Source organism: Pristiophorus japonicus, chromosome 20 (genome assembly GCF_044704955.1).
Source record: "Pristiophorus japonicus isolate sPriJap1 chromosome 20, sPriJap1.hap1, whole genome shotgun sequence".
NCBI lineage: Eukaryota > Metazoa > Chordata > Chondrichthyes > Pristiophoridae > Pristiophorus > Pristiophorus japonicus.
This window is the reverse complement of record NC_091996.1, coordinates 24,847,311-24,866,940: the sequence shown is the minus strand read 5'-3', so window position 1 is coordinate 24,866,940 and position 19,630 is coordinate 24,847,311. Positions and strand designations below refer to the sequence as shown.

Genomic DNA, 19,630 nt, shown 5'->3' with positions numbered 1-19,630 from the left:
ACGCCCAGATTTCTGATCCTGTGGTAATGGGGCTATTAACCGAGCCATGCTGACACTATTGGATGCTGTGATGAGGAACGTGCAGCTTTATGTAGAAGGATGAGTTAGATCACCTGTATTTATCTTTGTGATTTTATCTTTGCGGATACTATGTTCTGAGATTTTTCACTAACCAGTCTTACTGAAAAATGTTAAATATTCACACATATTGATGAATGGATTTAATGTTATCCACAACTGGGATCTTAATCATTTAGTGCATCATAGAAATTATAGCATAGAATGCGGTCATTCAACCAATTGGGCCTGTGCTGTTACGAACATGTAAAAAACAGGTAAGAAAAGACCAACTGATCTATCGAGCCTACCCCACATCATGATGGCTGGACATTGACTAAACAATCCTTCCCCCTCCTGCGCACCCCCCCGGCCCCTCTCTGGTCCCCCTCAGTTGATCAAAACTGATCCAGATCTCACGGACCAAGTATTACCTTAAAGACAATTGCCTTCTATATGTTGTGATCTCTGCCCCATCTAGGAATCGGTTGCTAGCTTTTCCACTGGAAAATCCCATTAGCCGGTATTTTTCCCCATATTCTGTATTCTGTTCCTTTTTGCATACTTACCAAATTCCATTTTAAATCAGGTTGCATTCTTTGCCTCAACAGCCACTTTTGATCAAGCATTCCATGTTTTAATGACCCTCTGATTCCAATTTCCAACTTCATTCTTATGCTAATCCTGAGTTTATGCCCTTTTTATTACCTATTGCTAACCAGCGGAAAATCGTTCACTATTTAAGCTTTCATAAATCTTCTGTCATTTTGAAAATGTCTTTTCTATTTCCCTCTTCCAGTGTAAAATAGAACAACATTTTTGAGTCTTTCTCATAACTATAATCTCATTCCTGCCATTATAGTGGTGAATCTTCATTCTGCTCTACACTGTTTCTACAATGGAACACCCAGGACTATACACAATACTCCCAACTGTGGTCTACCCAATGAACACATTCAAAATCATTTCCTTTTATATTCAATGCCCCTACATTTATGCCAAACTTCAGAAGTTTTGACCTTTTTTCCCTCAGGATCTGGTTAACAGAAGAGTTACTTTCAGTCCTTTTTTAAGCTAAGTATATTCTCAAGTTTGAAAAAAAGGTACCTAGATAAAAGAAAGACTTGCATTTATATAGCACCTTTCATGACCTCAGGATGTCCCATAGTGCTTTATAGTTATGTTAAATGTGAGTTATTTTCCCCAGCGAGTGAACCATAAATGCTTCGCTTGCTTGTCTAGGAATTTGAAAGAGCACTTTGGACAGTCCTTTGAAATCTGTCTGTCTGGAAAAAAGGAAGATAAAAGGACAAGGGTCAGCTTTAATACAGGAAAGCTGTGGGAAATATCAGGCTTAGTAAATTAAGCTGTGAATGTTTTCACTGAGGCTGAGGGGTTCAAAATGCTGGCTGACATAGTTAAATGGCATCTTGTTTGTAAGATGACCCACTGATGTGAATGAGTGTGGAGTGTTGTTTGTTTTGTATTAATATTTGAAGGTACGTCCAAGGGATTGAATAAGTGCATATGCAAGAGAAAAACTCAGGTTGAAGGCACAAGGGGGTGTGGGGTGGGGGGAAGGTATTATTAATCTTCTATTGTACAAGCAGATATAGGGCATTGTGTGTCAGCTCCCACAAAAGTAAGATTCTCAGACCACTTCATCATCATCATCATAGGCAGTCCCTCAAAATCTAGGAAGACTTGCTTCCATTTCAAAAATTAGTACTTAGGTGGCTGTACAGTCCAATACGGGAATTACAGTCTCTGTCACAGGTGGGACAGGCAGTGGTTGAAGGAAAGGGTGGGGAGTCTGGTTTGCCGCACGTTCCTCCCACTGTCTGCACTTGATTTCTGCATGCTCTCGGTGACGAGACTCGAGGTGCTCAGCGCCCTCCCGGATGCACTTCCTCCACGTAGGGTGATCTTGGGCCAGGGACTCCCAGGTGTCGGTGGGGATGTTGCACTTTATCAAGGAAGCTTTGAGGGTGTCCTTGAAATGTTTCCTCTGCCCACCTTGGGCCCGCCTGCCGTGTAGGAGTTCCGAGTAGAGCCCTTGTTTTGGGAGTCTGTTCGCAAGCCTCACACAAATGTGGCCTGCCCAGCAGAGCTGGTCGAGTGTGGTCAGTGCATCGATACTGGGGATGTTAGCCTGGTCGAGGACGCTAATGTTGGTGCGTCTGTCCTCCTAGGGTACTTGCAGGATCTTGTGGAGACATTGTTGGTGGTATTTCTCCAGCGACTTGAGGTGTCTACTGTATATGGTCCATGTCTCTGAGCCATACAGGAGGGCGGGTATCACTACAGCCCTGTACGCTTGGCACTTAAGGAGCAACTGACACCACTGAATCTGTGAAGGTATCCACAGCAGAGCCAAATTTGTAACAGAATGAAATCCAGGCTCCCAATTCCCTTTTATTTGTCGAAGTCTTTTGTGCTCCTCAAAGGTGGGCAATATTAGCATTGGGGAATAGGGGCACTTTCTCTTTCTCGCACCCAGTATTGGGTGTAGCCCAGATAGATTCAGAGCAAGGTTCCTTCTACTCTGTCCCCAACATTGTGCATTAGCCCCAAATGTCCAAAGAGCACCGGATTGTCACTTTTTTCACGTCGTGTCCCACAGCAGTCATCCTGAAGACCATTGTGAGCTCTCTTGAATAACCACCTTGCTCTGCACTGCTTGAAAAAATTGTTTCGCTGTAGATCATTTTCTTAATGTCTTACGGAAAATGTAAACAGCCGCATAAGTACAGCAGTAAGATTTGCTTAATATTTGGAGACTGGGTGGGTGGTGCTACAAATTCTTTTGAAATGAACACAGCACTGATGGGTTAATGACTGTGGCACGTTACTAAGGCGATCATGCTATTTTTAGTTGCAGCTTGCTGTGTGTATCTGATGCAATACATAATGTATGCCCGGCTCCTTTGAGAACATCTCTGTTGGTAAGGTGGCTGCTATGGTAACCAACAAACTGCTTAACACTTTACGAATATGGGTTCGGGCCATAGATAGGAAGCATATGCAAAATGTTGCCAAAACCAATTGGATGGTACAGATGTTTTCTAGGTCTGGTTTAACATTTTTGGCATGTGAAGTAAATGTTAAAACAAAACAGCTTAATTGCTATCCGTACATTGATCATCAATAACAATAGAAGTTGTTACGAAATTGTATTAAATCCAGTTTAGCAGGATTGAAGGTGGGTTGATTCTATACTTTACTCCTCTGGAGATGGTAGTAAAGTTTTTCCATCAGATCTTAAGGTGTCTTGATTCTGTCAAGATTGTCAGATGAATTTTGGGATTCAACAATAGCAATAACTTGTATTTATATAGCACCTTTTAATGTAGTGAAACATCCCGAGGCACTTCACAGGAGTGCTATGTGATTAAATATTTGACATCGAGCCGCATAAGTAGAAAATACGGTAGTTGACCAAAGGAGGTATATTTTAAGGAGGGTCTTGAAGGAGGAAAGAGAGGTTGAAAGGTGGAGAGGTTTAGGCAAGGAGTTCCAGAGCTTAAGGCTTATGCAACAGAAGGCACGGCCATCAGTGGTTGAGTGATTATCATCAGGGATGCTCGAGGGTAGAATTAGAGGAGCGCACAGATCTCGGGGGTTGGGGGGGGTTTGTGGGGCGGGATTGTGGGGCTGGAGGAGATTACAGATTTAGGGAGGGGCGAGGCCATGGAATGGTTTGAAAATAAGGATGAGAATTTTGAAATCGAGATGTTGCTTAACCGGGAGCCAATGCAGGTCAGCGAGCACAGGGGTACTTGGTGCGGGTTAGGACATCGGCAGCCAAGTTTTGGATCACCTCTCGTTTACCTAGGATAGAATGTGGGAGGCCAGCCAGGAGTGTGTTGGAATAGCCAAATCAAGAGGTAACAAAGGCATGGATGAGGGCTTCAGCAGCGGATTAGCTGAGACAAGGGCGGAGGCGGGCGATGTCACGGAGGTGGAGATAGCGGTCTTAGTTATGCTGCGGATATGCGGACGACAGCTCATTTCAGTGTCAAATATGACACCAAGGTTGTGAACAGTCTGGTTCAGTCTTAGGCAGAAGTTGGGGAGAGGGATGGAGTCAGTGGCTAGGGAACGGAGTTTGTGGCGGGGATCATACCAGTGATTGGAACTTCAGTTATGTGAAGAGATTGGAGAAGCTGGAATTGTTCTCCTTAGAGCAGAGAAGGTTAAGGGGAGACCTAAGGTGCCAAATTCTGTTTAGCATCACTGGCTATTAGGGTTGCCACCACTGGTTGGATGTATTGGAGGTTTCATTGGATGACTTCTAGCTTTCAACTGTAGGACCCAGTCAAATAGTTTTTGTTCACCATATTCCAATATTTGCATAATGAACAAAAGTGTTCAAATAAAATGGAAAAAACACACAAGATTGTAATGCCCTTTAATTTGCTAAGAGGCTGCAGTGTGACTTGGACAGGTTAGGTGAGTGGGCAAATACATGGCAGATGCAGTATAATGTGGATAAATGTGAGGTTATCCATTTTGGTGGTAAAAACACGAAGGCAGAATATTATCTGAATGGCAGCAGATTAGGAAAAGGGGAGGTGCAACGAGACCTGGGTGTCATGGTTCATCAGTCATTGAAAGTTGGCATGCAGGTACAACAAGTGGTGAAGGCAAATGGCATGTTGGCCTTCATAGCTAGAGGATTTGAGTATAGGAGCAGGGAGGTCTTACTGCAGTTGTACAGGGCCTTGGTGAGGCCTCACCTGGAATATTGTGTTCAGTTTTGGTTTCCTAATCTGAGGAAGGACGTTCTTGCTATTGAGGGAGTGCAGCGAAGGTTCACAAGACTGATTCCCGGGATGGCAGGACTGACATATGAGGAGAGACTGGATCGACTGGGCCTGTATTCACTGGAGTTTAGAAGGATGAGAGGGGATCTCATAAAAACATATAAAATACTGACGGGACTGGACATGTTAGATGCAGAAGAATGTTCCCGATGATGGGGAAGTCCAAAACCAGGGGACACAGTTTTCGGATAAGAGGTAGGCCATTTAGGACTGAGATGAGGAGAAACTTCTTCACTCAGAGTTGTTAACCTGTGGAATTCCCTGCCACAGAGTGTTGTTGATGCCAGTTCATTGGATATATTCAAGAGGGAGTTAGATATGGCCCTTAGGGCTAAGGGGATCAAGGGGTATGGAGAGAAAGCAAGAAAGGGGTACTGAGGTGAATGATCAACCATGTTCTTATTGAATGGTGGTGCAGGTTCTAAGGGCCGAATGGCCTACTCCTGCACCTATTTTTTGTTTCTATGATTTAAAAAAAAATGTATTCATTCAGTGGATATGGGCGTCGCTGACAAGGTCGGCATTTATTGCCCATCCCTAATTGCCCTTCAGAAGATGGTGAGCCGCCACCTTGAACCGCTGCAGTCCGTGTGGTGACGGTATTCCCACAGTGCTGACTTTGTTGTCGTGGTTTGGTACAATAGACTCACTGGGCCATTTCAGAGGGCAGTTAAGAATCAACCGCATTGCTGTGGGTCTGGAGTCACATGTAGGCCAGACCAGGTAAGGATGACCGATTTCCTTCCCTAAAATACATTAGTGAACCAGTTGGGTTTTTGTAATAATCCGGTGGTTTCATGGTCATCATTACTGATACTAGCTTTTTAATTCCAGATTTATTTAATTAACTGAATTTAACTTCCCTCAGCTGCCGTGGAGGGATTTGAACCCACGTCTCTGGATCATTAGTCCAAGCCTCTGGATCACTAGCCCCATAACATAACCACTATGCTACTATAACCCTTAAATTTGCAGGGTTATGGGGAAAAAGCTTTGGTGTGGGACTAAATTGGATAGCTCTGTCAAAGAGCTGACACGGGCACGACGGACCAAATGACTTCCTTCTGTGCTATAAGATTTTATGATTCTAATTTATTTTTTGTCAACCTGATCCCATAGTCTCCTGAAGTATCACAATTATGAAAAATGGTAATTAATTTTTATCTTTTTGTCCATTTTGCATTTAATGCTACATGCTCTTTAACTTGCTCTCTAAAGTGAACATACAAGTAGAAAAATGGAAAACCATTTTCATCTAGTGTGACTGGAGTTTGTTTGTAGACTTCCATCTATTCATGTTTTTGGTTCATTCAGTTAGGTTTTTTTCACCAAATATTGAGGAAAAGACTTGCTTCAGCAGAGGTCCATTATAGCAATCATGTTTCAAAGCTGCCTCTCTCATTTCTAGCCATTTGAGATGCTTTGCTTTGTAGTTGACATACTGCCTTATGTACCTCCCTTCCCTTCCCACCTTGAAAATTTTGTACAGTTTTCGATTCCTAATTTGAGGAAGGACATTCTTGCTATTGAAGGAATGTTGCGAAGGTTCACCAGACTGATTCCCGGGATGACAGGACTGACATATGAAGAAAGTCTGGATCGACGAGGCTTATATTCACTGGAATTTAGAAGAATGAGAGGAGACCTCATAGAAATATATAAAATTCTGACGGGTTTAGACAGGTTAGATGCAGGAAGAATGTTCCCAATGTTGGGGAAGTCCAGAACCAGGGGTCACAGTCTAAGGATAAGGGGTAAGCCATTTAGTACTAAGATGAGGAGAAACTTCTTCACTCAGAGAATTGTGAACCTGTGGAATTCTCTACCACAGAAAGTTGTTGAGGCCAGTTCATTAGATATATTCAAAAGGGAGTTAGATGTGGCGCTTATGGATCAAGGGCTATGGAGAGAAAGCAGAAATGGGGTACTAAAGTTGCATGATCAGCCATGATCTTATTGATGGTGCAGGCTCGAAGGGCCGAATGGCCTACTCCTGCACCTATTTTCCATGTTTCTATGTTTCTCTCGTGTTTTTTCTATTCCATTGTCATCTATCCAGTCGTAGCCAGAGAATCACCTGCAATGGCTTCTCTTCCCGCTCCCGCATCATTACCTCTAGTATATGCCATTGTCTTCGGCCCTGCCACAAACTCCGTTCCCTAGCCATCGACTCTATCCCTCTCTCTGAAAACTGACTGAGGCCAATCCAGACTGTTTGCAATCTTGGTATAGTATTTGACCCTGAGATGAGCTTCCCACTGCGTATCCACTCCATCACTAAGTCCGCCTGTTTCCATCTCCGCAACATCGCCTGACTCCGCCCCTGCCTCAGCTCATCTGCTGGAACACATCCATAACGTTTACCTCTAGATTTGCCGATTCCTATGCACTCCTGGCCAGCCTCCCATTTTTCATCCTCCATCAACTTAAGGCCATCCAAAACTCTGCTGTTCATATCCTAACTCATACCAAGTCCCGTTCACCCATCACCCCTGTACTCGCTGACCTACATTGGCTCCCTGTTAAGCAATGCCTTGATTTTAAAATGCTCATCCTTGTTTTCCATGACCTCCATGACCTCACCACTCCCTATCTCTCTAACCTCCTCCAGCCATACAATCCTCCGAGATCTCGGCACTCCTCCAATTCTGGCCTGTTGTGCATCCCCGATTTTAATCACTCCACCATTGGCGACCATGCCTTCAGCTGCCGATGCCCTAAGCTCTGGAATTCCCTCCCTAAACCTCTCTGCCTCTCCTCCTTTTAAGGTGATCCTTAAAATCTACCTCCTTGACCAAGCTTTTGGTTATCTGCCCTAATATCCCCCTTATGTGGCTTTGTCAAATTTTGTTTGATAACGCTCCTGTGAAGCACGTTGGGACGTTTTACTATGTTAAAAATGCTATATAAATGCAAGTTGTTGTTATACAGTCCCTACCACAATTATTGGGCACGTTTGTATTTGTGTGGTTTGCCCGTTAGATGAGATGCATAGTAAAACGATTAGCGCTTCTCAAACATTATCCTTTCTCTCATGCTGCTGCTTTCTGTCTGGGTTGGACTTTTGGTGCCATTCAGTGAAAGGCTGTTCACACTGTCTCAAAGTCGGCGACAATAGCCTATGTAAGCTGTGCTAGGTCACGTGGTTCATCTGCCTTGATTGCGCTAAGGCTCATCGCTTTCTTCTTTCCAGCATTGTTGGCTGAAGCTTTGACCCAACACTAATGACAGAGGAATAGGTAGCCAAGATAAGTGCACCTTAACGAGGTGCCGACTGCTGATTGAACAGCTAAGTCTGTCCAATGTAGGCGGAGAGTATAATTCGGTATAAGCGGTGCCTTTACAGTCGGCATCTATGGGTATTGCAGCTGGCAAGCAATAATTGCTCGGTATAGACGTTGCCCACAATAACTGGGCGGTATGAGTGGTGGGGACTGTGTTAAAATAAGTGATGAAAAATGTGATGATAGCAGTAAGGCAGCAAACTGCACATGGCATGATTACATGTATAGAGAAATGCCTGAATGAAGACCCACACAGTCAGGTCACTTTCTTACAGCAACACCATAATAATGTCATCATTTGCATTTGAATTTGATCCACGAGATAAGCTGTCTTTGTGGCACTGAAGATTGGTGGTAATTAAAGAGAGGTTTCACTATGTCACAAGATTTCACCAATAACTTGCCTGTTCAAGCTTCAAATAGCTTTTTTTTGTACAAATGAGTTTTGAATTAATAGATTATGCTTGTCAAGCAATATCTGGCTCTGGCAAAGTTGCAAGGGGTTGGAGTTGAAGAGCAAAAGTCTTGCTGCAATTGTACAGGGCTTGGTGAGACCACACCTGGAGTACTGTGTAGAATTTTGGTCTCTTTATCTGAGGAAGGATATACTTGCCTTGGAGACGTTACAACGGAGGTTCACTTGATTGATTCCTGATATGAGAGGGTTGTCCTATGATGAGAGATTGAGTAGACTGGGCTTATACTCTAGAGTTTAGAAGAATGAGAGATGATCTCATTGAAACAAGATTCTGAAGGGGATTGACAGGGTAGATGCTGAGAGGTTGTTTCCCCTAGTTGGAGAGTCTAGAACTAGGGGGCACAGTCTCAGGATAAGGGGTAGACCATTTAAGACAGAGATGAGGAATTTCTTCACTCAGAGGGTTGTGAATCTTTGGAATTCTCTGCCCCAGAGGGCTGTGGATGCTGAGTCTCTGAATATATTCAAGGCTGAGATAGATATAGATTTTTGGGGTCTAGGGGAATCGAGGGATATGGAGATTGCGCGGGAAAGTGTTGAAGTCGATGATCAGCCATGATCTTATTGGATGGAGGAGCAGCTCCTATTATTTTCTTTTCTGGTCTTATTTTACAAACCATTTTCTTCCTTGTAATACTGACTATGCAAGGAAGAAAACTTTGAATTTCCCGTTGATGAACCTGGGTATGTTTGTGGAGGTTCGTCCATTCTAACCACAACTGAGTGTAATAGTGTTAAATATTTTAGAATGACTCTCGTGATTATTCAATGTGGAAAATAATAGTATACACTTCTGTGTCATTGTGTGAAAGGAGTCATTAACAGAATTATTTTTTTTTAAATGATGCGCTACTGCCCTGACAATTAATGCAGCTACTTCGCTTTTTAGACTGCACTAATGCCAAGTCTATCTCCAGTCTGGCAGAACCTTGTCTACACTGCATGGCTCCACGTGGAACACCTGAAGTCAGAGAGGGTCGTGTGCACATGCACGTTTCTATGCATTCACACAACGCTGCTTCTGACAGCTTTTCTCCGGACAACTTTGCATAAACTTGTGAAGTACCCAGAAGGTCCAAGGGACTCCTTGAGCTCTTTTAAAACCGAGCTTTATTCCGCATGGTAGTTATAGTCCTTGTTGTGCCAAATCCAAGAGATGCGAGACCTGTGTCATGCAACGAAACCACTTTGCAGCAGTGCAATGTATAACGGCACCATTTATAGTGACGGCAGCCATGCACTGATGCAGAAGAGACGAGGGCCCAGGGGCAGTACGGGCCAGCCCACACTGCGATATGTTGGAGTCCTAATGGTCACCTGCACACACGTGCAGGGCCAGTATAAAAGGTTGGCTGCCATGTTGTTTAGGCACTCTGGAGTTCTAATAAAGAAGACTAAGGCCACACTAAGTATAGCTCACAGTACTCAGCCTCGTGGAGTTCTTGGTTACTTAACAAGGTCTTCATTGAAGCATCTGTGAACTCATCTCTTTTGTGTGGAAGCAAGTCACCCTCGATACGAGGGACCGCTTAAGAAGCACTGTGGCATGAGTGATGCGATGACTTGCAGTGCCACGACCTGTAGCAACAATATCGCATAGCAATATCCCATCTCAGTGCATCATTGAAGTGTTGACAAAATAAAGACATTTATATTCGCGGTGCTGATCAATTGTCAAACTTGCGTTTTATAATTGAGCTTTCTAAAGATTATATCTAATACCATGATCTCACTGTGTGAGCTGGGCAGCACCCTCGCCTCTGGGTCAGAAGGTTGTGGGTTCAAGTCCCACTCCAGGGACTTGATCTAGGCTGACACTGCAGTGCAGTGCTGAGGGAGCGCTGCACTGTCGGAGGTGTCATCTTTCGGATGAGACGTTAAACCGAGGCCCCGTCTGCTCTCTGGTGGACGTAAAATATCCTATGGCAGTATTTTGAAGAGCAGGGGAGTTATCCCTGGTGTCCTGGCCAATGTTAATCCCTCAATCAACATAACAAAAACATGGTCATATTGTGTTCATTTTCACATTGCTGTCGCATTTCCCACGTTGCAGCGGCGACTATACTCGAAAACTACTTCATTGGCTGTTAAGCGCTTTGAGATGTCCGGTGGTCGTGAACGGCACTATATAAATGCAAGTCTGTCTTTCCATTATTTAGCAACTCATGCGTACCAAGATAAAACATAAATGGTAATGTCATTTAGATGCAAATTGGGTCACTTATTGTACATTTTAAAGAAGAAGTCACGTGGTACATGTCAACTGCTGTACTGTGTCTCATGTTTCATTACAAACTGGTTCAACCAAACCAACAAAATGTTTTTATCAGAGGTAAAAATTACAAACTGCCGACACATTCTGTGCAGGCGAAGGTGCTCCTTACAGTCACACGCAGCTCGGACTATGATATTCATATGTGTATTATAGATGTGTTAACTGCCTTTCTTGGAACTCTGAGCCTGTGTGTTCTTGTTGGAGAACGGAATATTTACCACAATTACCCAGTGGAACAGGCACAGTGCAAGCTTTGAAATCACCCTGAAGTTCAGACCTACCTACAGTGCACCGACAAATACACACCTTCCTGTGTTTATCATTCGATTGGGACACTCGCTTTTATTGTAGTCTTTATTGCCAAGTTATTGACTGATTTAGAGCTGATCATTTAGTCTGTATTGGTAACTGAAAAGGAACATTCAGGTTTCCCCAAGTGAGTAACACGAACAAGGATAAGCAACCAGAAAACAAATGATTCCTTCCTGGAATTTATTCAACTTGCTGTTTCTAAGAAACCCTTTCGTGTGCCACAATGCTGGCTGCTTAGTATAAATTCCATCAGACAGAGGCTTTCTTTTTGTGGGGGAGGACCAGTTATCTATTACTGTATTAGCCAATTGTGTTATATAATTAGCATGTTTCATCTTTTAATTCCTCCCAGTTTGAACGGATGGATTATTTTTTCAGCTCATCTTCCACACACTAACATTGTGTGAGAAGTAACAGTGGTGCTTTCTTATGGTAGCATATTACAGTGCAGAATGTTTCAGATCAGTTAACTGTTTTTGTAGACTCTTGAGGTGCATTCATGCTCCAATGGTAGTTCAGTGTGCCGTGCTTTTGCTTGGCATTGACGCTGCAGTTATAATAATGGGGCCTGAATTTGGTGTCGGCCCAACTCCACAAAGCTGTTCAGGATAGACCTTCGTTCGCCTCTTTGGCCTCTCCACGACTCTGCCCCAAATCCCAGGGTTGGGATCGTTTAACTATTTGGCTTGGGTACCTTAATCAGGCCAAAGATGTAAGTTTTCAGCAACAAAAAACATCCTACAAGGAACAATGGCCCATAAATAAGAGGGGATTGATTTATCTTTGGAACCTTTCATCAGCCCACAATGGAACCTGTCCCCTTCTCTCAGCAGGCAGGGCCGTATGGAGGTGAGTTGGGCAGAAGTCCTGCGGTAGGTTGGGCCTTAACCCCTAATTTGCACTCTAGGTTTAGTGTTGGTGCACTATTGCTGAACTTGTGGAGTGTGAATGCACCATTCGAAACTTCAGAAGGAGACAATTTGGTCAATCATGTGAGTACTGGTGTGAGCTGCACATAAGAGCTATCAAAGGCATTTCTGTGCTCTATCCCTAGACCCGTAATAGTTTCCTTATTCCAGGTTTTATCTACTTCACTTGTTTTGTTTGGTTTGGTTTGGTTGCCAAGGAAACAATACTTCAGCAATGTTGTTCCATATAGTATCGACAATAATAAGCTTTGGCATTAAAATGAAAGTTGCTATCCCTTTTTGTGGCTGGCTGTATCCGAATCATTGGCAATTACATTGTGGTTTGGAAGAAGGGTATGCAAGTATACAAACATAATTTGCATATCTACAAAAATAGATTTATAATTGAAAGTGAATGTTGGCATCAGTGGTTACCACAGTTTATGCAGGCAGATTACATTATTATAATCCCCTTGTGTGCTGAATGGTACAACTATTTCAATGTCAAGTGTTACTCCCTGAGGGAAGGAAATGAAAATATTGCTGCAGTACAGGTTACAACACAATAATGGATCCCACAGCTTATTCAAAGTTTAAGTGACCACAGTCCTTCGTGTTTTTCTTCAATTTTCTCTTGAACTCCACTCAAACCAAATTGAAATGGATATTTTTATTGTTGAACTGAAAAACCATTAACAGACTCTTGTTTTTCTTCAAAATTCTGTTCCGATAGTTTCTCATTTGGGCTGAAAAGTGAATGCAAAGTAAAAAGCATGGTAGGACACTGTTTTTACTCTAACTCTCAAGTGGGATATAGTTCGAGCTGATCCTCATTAAGCATCCTCGATGTAATGTCTCAACAGACTTGGCCTACATTCCTCGAGACATTGATCCATGGAGCAAAACTACTAGTCAGCAAATTCACCACTCGTTTGCTGATACCGCGACTCCTGACTGAAGATTGCAAATGTGCTTACCCTGTGTGGCTTTCATCCGCTCTCGGTTTGGGCCGGTAAGTGCGGTGTGATATCTGAAAGGTGGGGGGCTGGGAGAGGGGGGGCAGGGGGAGGCAAGGGAATGAACTTAATCTATCTTAGCCTGGTTGAATCATGCTGCTGCCGTCCTATGGTGGTGTGATGCTGATCGTGATATTGCGGATGTTAGTGGCTTATGTGGCTGTGAGCAGGTGGACAGGAGCTGTGTTTGATGCCCTTGGATGTTTAACAGCGAAAAGATGTTCTATTCCCAGAAGTATATTTTTTCTTATTAAATTGAGAAATCTCTTGGCGGAGATGAGAGAATTAAATTTCCACTACAAAATGGAGACCTGTGAATTTTGTGCACACTGAAATATTTTGGGATCTTGGTAGAGTATTGTTGTTTTTCATCTCTGTGTTAACATTAGCAGTGTGATTTTTTTTTTTGAAGAGACAGCTGCTTGGTTGAACTACGTATGTACTTGAAATTGAGTACGTAAATGTGATTTTGCTTTTAAGGTATTTACTCAAAGTGGTAGTTTTTTGTTAAACCTCACCTGCAGTTGGCAAGTCTGATAAATGTGAATGGGTTCTTGACACAGTGATGCCCCTATTAATGATGCAATAACTGCTTGCTTGATGTCAGTAATTGAGTCCAGCCTTTTTTTACACATTGGGCATTTTATTAGTCTATCTCAGGAAGCCATTATTCTTTTTTGAAGTGGGGGGGGGTGGTGGTGTATGTTAAGAGTGGAACAAGTACTGTGAGTAGCATCTCTCCCAACACATTGCAACTTGAAGTGGCTGGGTTGGAAATTCATGGCCATGGTCCCCTGCTCTGCTGAGCTCCTGATGGTAACACTTCAAATCTGAGATTGATAGAATTTTGTTCGGCAGAGGTATGGGAGGTCACGGAACCGAAGTGGGTTGATGAAGGTAAGAAACCGATCAGCCATGATCAAATTGAATGGCGAAACAGGCTTGAGCAGCTGAATGGCTGACTCTTGTTCCGATGTAACCACACTGTAAGGAAACTGTTGAACAGATATCACCCATGTACTGGCAGGAAGGGTGTAAAAATTAACTAGAACCATCTCTAGTTGCTCCTGCGTCCTTCGTAGCAGCTGTTTCAATGTGGGAATATCTCCGGATCATCATCTCATCTTTCCATCATCCCAAACATAAGCTTGGATTGTGGAGACCAAAGGAAATCGAGCAGGTAAAAGGAGTTTAACTATGGGATTTATTTTATAAATAGCTTTTCATGTTGATTCTATTTTGATGAAGGCTTCTAAGAAAGTGTTTGTATAACTGTCTGGATTTTGGGAAGCCTCATCATTGAGCCAACAGTAAAAGCAGTCTCCCAATAATCTACAGCATTGTGTAAGGCACCCTATTCTTGTATACATTTTAAATGCAGGATTCGATTTGGTTTAATTTCGTATGATTAAGGTGTGTTAATGTACTGAGCACACAGTACATTGTTTGCTGAAGAACAGGATGTATTAATTTGCACCTACTGGCTGAAAGTTGCTCTCACATTGTGAAACAAGACAGTCTTGAGATTGAAAACAGGATACTTGGCTTATGATGACTAGTTACATAATGAATGGAGTTTTGTGAGGAACTACCTAATTTCTGGGGGTCTTGTTCACAACAACTCTTATCACACAATGAATCATCAAAGTTACAAGGATGAGTGTGCGTGACTAGAGGTCTATAAAGATCTTGGGTGTTATTTCACAATTTGTAGAGAAAGACCAGAATGAAAGGATCGATGATGGTTATGTCACTATCCAGAGGAAAAGCTTGGTAATATATTTTATTTCCCTGTGGGACTATTGCTTAGACATTGAGCATGTCCAGACTTGATCAAACACAATAAATAGTTTAGGTGCAACCATATTTGGTGTCCGATTTGAATTCTCTTAAAATAGGTTTTCAAGCTGTGTTCCCCAGCCTTCTCTGGTCCCAGAAAAATGCGTGAGGTAATTGGGTTTGTCAATTGGTCATCAGATTTTTGTATTTTATTGATTTACTAGCTTGTTATTTCCATTGCTGCATATACTAATGAAATATATATTGCAATTAAAACAGCATTTTCCTTTGCTGAACTGACACTGCCTGTCAGAATCTTCAATCGAAAAGTTTATCTGTATTTGCAGGGAATCCCTGGGAGTTTATTAATATTGTCGGGGGGCCCTCAAATAGCAAATTTTGAAAGCTAATGTTGAGTTAGTAGAACTCTCACCTCTGGGTGAGAAGATTGTAGGACTTAGCCACATATTACAGTTTACAATTATAACTGGGTTTATAATGTCTGATGTACTTACGAATGATTCCACGAGGCAATGTGTTGTACTCAAACTGTAGTGACCTTGGTCCTTTATTCGTAACTCCAGAGTGAGGCAGCCGCATGGTGACTTCTCTTTTATACAGCCCCTGCCACCAGGGCAGGAAACCCCGGTGTCCACCAGTTGCACCCTCTAGTGGTGCCAGCATAGTAAATACATAGTGTAAACCTTATTGATAGTACATCAGGAGCGGCAAGATCGAGGGGCGAAGGAGTGTAGAGGGACGTGATCGTGGCCCAGAAGAAGCGATGGCCCAGGGGCAGCACAGGCCAGTCCACACTGCGATATGTGCGCGCACTAGGTCCGTGCAGCAGAGCAGGTCTCTAGCCATCTTGGTTAATCCTTGCTATTGGACCAAGACCTAGCTCTCTCAAGCCCGTGTGGTGGCTGGTGTGCAACGGCCACCACATGTTAAAAAAAAATCCACGAATATTTTATCTTCCACCCTTCAAGATTTAGTTCGGACCTGGAATTTTAGGTCCATCATTGAAACACCTGTGAACTTTTTGACGTGGAAGCAAGTCATCCTGATGCCAGCAGGTAAACAAGTCTCCATCTTATGCAACTATACAGTGACTACACAGAGAGTATACCTATAGTCTGCATATATAACAGGGTTGACTCTCCAATCAGTACTGAAGGAATGCTGCATTGTCGGAGATGCAGTCCATCAGATGAGAAGTTAAACCGAGTCCCCGTTTGCCTGTTTTACTGTCTCAGGTGAGTGTTAAAGATCTCATCTCACTATTTGAAGAAGTGCGGGGAGTCTCCTGACAAGCATCCTCCCATATCGATACCACGGAAAAAACTGATGCCATACCTATCCTTTCATTTCTGTGTTGATGCAGAATGGCTGTCACACTTGCTAACTTGCCGATAACGGCACTACAAAATTTATTTTGCTAACTGCTTTGCAGTGGTTTGATGTGTTAAAAGTACGATACAAATGGGAGTATTATCACAATTATGAGGATATTTTATATGAACTGAAATGATTTTCAACACATTCATTATTGGTTTGCAACAAGAACACAAATGGATGAGGAGATTTGGGGCAGAGTTGTGCATCAATTTGTAGTGAAGCATAGGGTTTAGGCCCGAGTGACAACTTCACCATCTCTGGCAAGCATTGTCAGGAACCATAGACCCATTGAACCCAAGTAGCAGCCCATCAAGGGAAACAAATTGAACAACTTCCACCGGTTATCTTCGTGAGGTGTTACAAAACAGCACTGGTGGGAGCTTGAGCTTTATTGAGCCTCTCTCTCTGACTCTTCCCAATGTATTTAATCTCCCAACAGAGGTCCATAACAACAGGTTAAACTTCACTTCCGCAATAAAACTTGCTGATGTTTCTACTTGACCCGCAAAGGTAATTAAGCATCATGCCAATTTTAATCAATCATCACAAACCAACATTCAGCAACGCTGACCAATTGCATTCCGGAGACTATGTTCTTGTGCTTCCAACTGCACTGCAACCATTGTATTTCATTCTGTAATCTGATCATTTGTGTCTAGCCTTGCTCCTGCAACCATTCTTTATATGTTTATTAAAATAATTTATCAATACAGGTTGAACCTCCCTTATCCAGAATTCCCTTATCCGGGACCACCCCTCATCCAGGACCATTCGTGGCCGCTCCGACATGAACAAATTTAAGTCCTTCTTCGCTGCCGGCTCCCGCAATCGCTGGCCTGACCCCGCAATCCACGACCCTGCAATCCACACCCCCCCCCCCCCCCCCCCCAGCCCCCATGATCTCTCAGCACTCCCAGCCCCAAGCCAGCCAGCCCCGATATCCCCTTGCTCAGTACCCGTACCATCCAATTTAATGTGACCACCCCTCATCCGGAAAAATCCCTTATCCAGAACAGGCCGGGTTCCGGATAAGAGAAGTTCAACTTGTACAGCATTTGCTGCTTTTTGTGGGAGTTTATTTCACTTGCCTTCTGTTTTTTGTAGGGAGATAAATTCCTCTAATCTACAATCTTTCCTTATTGTCCTGCCTCAGTGCTTGAGGAGGGGTTGTGGAGAATTAGGCCATATGAAGAGGGAAGAAAATAAATTCAAAATGGATTTATCAAAGACTATGCCACGGGAGACCTTGGCTGTGCTTCAGAATTGTAATTGGCTGTATAAATCTGTGGCTCAGTCAGCGAAGAACGCTTTATTACCCAACCAGTCACAAAATGGAGCAATTGGGATTCTGTTCTCATGGAAATTGGATTCGATATTTACCAGCAGTGTTATTCCTTGTTGTCGTTCCTTCTCTGTTTCTCTCCTCTCATGCATTTAAGTTTACAATGATTGCATGGGTGTTGATGGTAATTCACTGCTGTCAAAAATAAGTTCACATATCAATCCTTAAACATCACTACTCCTGACTGATAAGAAGTCATGTTTTTGTGTATTACTATGATTTCTGCTTTGTAGCCGTGCAGGCGTAAACTCGGCATGGTGTTCGTATGATAGAGCTGTTGAAAGTTATTTTCACTACCTTTATTGAGATCCACTCACATTCAGTATTTCGATAGTACAGTGTTGCCATGTCAGCTCTTTGGTCTCAGTTGCAACTGACACACTGCCTCACAAAGCATTATGTAATGAAGGATGTGCATTCAAAATGGCGTGTACTTGCATACCATCCCCAATCGGACTCCTTGCGCTGTATACTCATGCCTGTATACAATTTGAAGATGCTGTATACTGGGTGCTTTATGTTCCTCTGAAGCTCGAGCTGCGATTCTGCAGGCACGTATGACGCACGGGATACATGAAGCCCAAACTGGAGTCCCTCATGTTTGAAAGATCACGGAACCAGCTGCAGTGAAGCTGACTTGTGTTTGTGGTTTGAGTGCTGTTTCCAAAAATGTTGATATCTTGAATCTGCTTTTTAAGCGTTGTTGCCCAAATAATAATGTTTTCCCATTCCTCGCGTGGACTGTTCCAATAAATGAAGTAATGGATAGAGCAGATTGTATGGAAAATATGGTTGCAGTTCAACTCTTTTTTTCCTAGTCAATGGAGAAGTCCATTGAAAGCAGAAGGGTCGATGTTCATGATTTTTAATCATTGGCCACTCTGACTTTGCTGAACAATCCACTGCTTAGTGTCAGCTGTGGCTCAGTGGGCAGCATACTCGCTTCTGAGTCAGAAGGTTGTGGGTTCAAGTCCCACTCCAGGGACTTGAGCGCACAAATCTAGGCTGACACTCCAATGCAGTGCTGAGAGCGCGCTGCACTGTTGCAGGTGCTGTCTTTTGGATGAGGCATTAAACCGAGGCCCCGTCTGCGCGCTCACGTGGATGTAAAAGATCCCATGGCACTATTTCGAAGAAGAGCAGGGGAGTTATCCCCGGTGTCCTGGCCAATATTTATCCCTCAATTAACATAACAAAAACTGATTATCTGGTCATTGTCACATTGTTATTTGTGGGAGCTTGTTGTGTGCAAATTGGCTGCCGAGTTTCCTACAACAGTGACTGCACTCCAAAATTTGGCTGTAAAGCGGTTTGAGACATCTGGTGGTCATGAAAGTCGCTATAGACATGCAAGTCTCTTTCTTGTTACAGTTTCTTTTGTTAAACCAGCTCGTTGAAGTTCGTATTTACAGGGGTATCGCAGGTTTGATGTTTCTTGATGTTTCTTTTTGTTTCTGGTCTCTCCTGAATGTGCTGAGGTCTAGGCTTTCAGTGCTTTAGCTAAAGAGCCATTTTAAATTGGAGCCTAGGCTTTGTGCCAGCAAGCTAATCCATTGTGAAGCACAGGGATACTTGCCTTTATTGGCCGAGGCATTGAATATGAGAGCAGGAAGGTTATGATTGAACTGTATAAAACACTAGTTAGGCCACAGCTGGAGTGCTGCGTGCAGTTCTGGTCACCACATTACAGGAAAGATGTGATTGCACTAGCGAGGGTACAGAGGAGATTTACAAGGATGTTGCCTGGACTGGAGAATTTTAGCTGTGAAGAAAGTTTGGATAGGCTAGAGTTGTTTTCTTTGGAACAGAGGAGGCTGAGGGGAGACCTTATTGAGGTGTATAAAATTATGAGGGGTCTAGATGGAGTGAATAGGAAGGATAAGGGGTGAGCCATTTAGGAGCGAGATGAGGAGAAACTTCTTCACCCAGAGAGTGGTGAACCTGTGGAATTCCCT

The 19,630-nt window shown here is 43.2% G+C and overlaps 1 protein-coding gene across 4 annotated transcripts in view; it reads left to right on the top strand.

Moving 5' to 3' along the window:
* The window catches only part of LOC139232442 (ras-specific guanine nucleotide-releasing factor RalGPS1-like), a 1,066,646-nt gene that overhangs the window by 113,502 nt on the left and 933,514 nt on the right, over positions 1-19,630 (top strand). For 3 of the 4 annotated variants that reach the window (XM_070862625.1, XM_070862622.1, XM_070862626.1), the window contains exon 2: positions 13,004-13,152. The exons of the other annotated variant lie outside the window; for it this stretch is intronic. The gene's annotated coding sequence lies outside the window, so the exon portion shown is untranslated. The remainder of the gene's footprint in view (positions 1-13,003; positions 13,153-19,630) is intronic. 4 annotated transcript variants of the gene reach the window in all.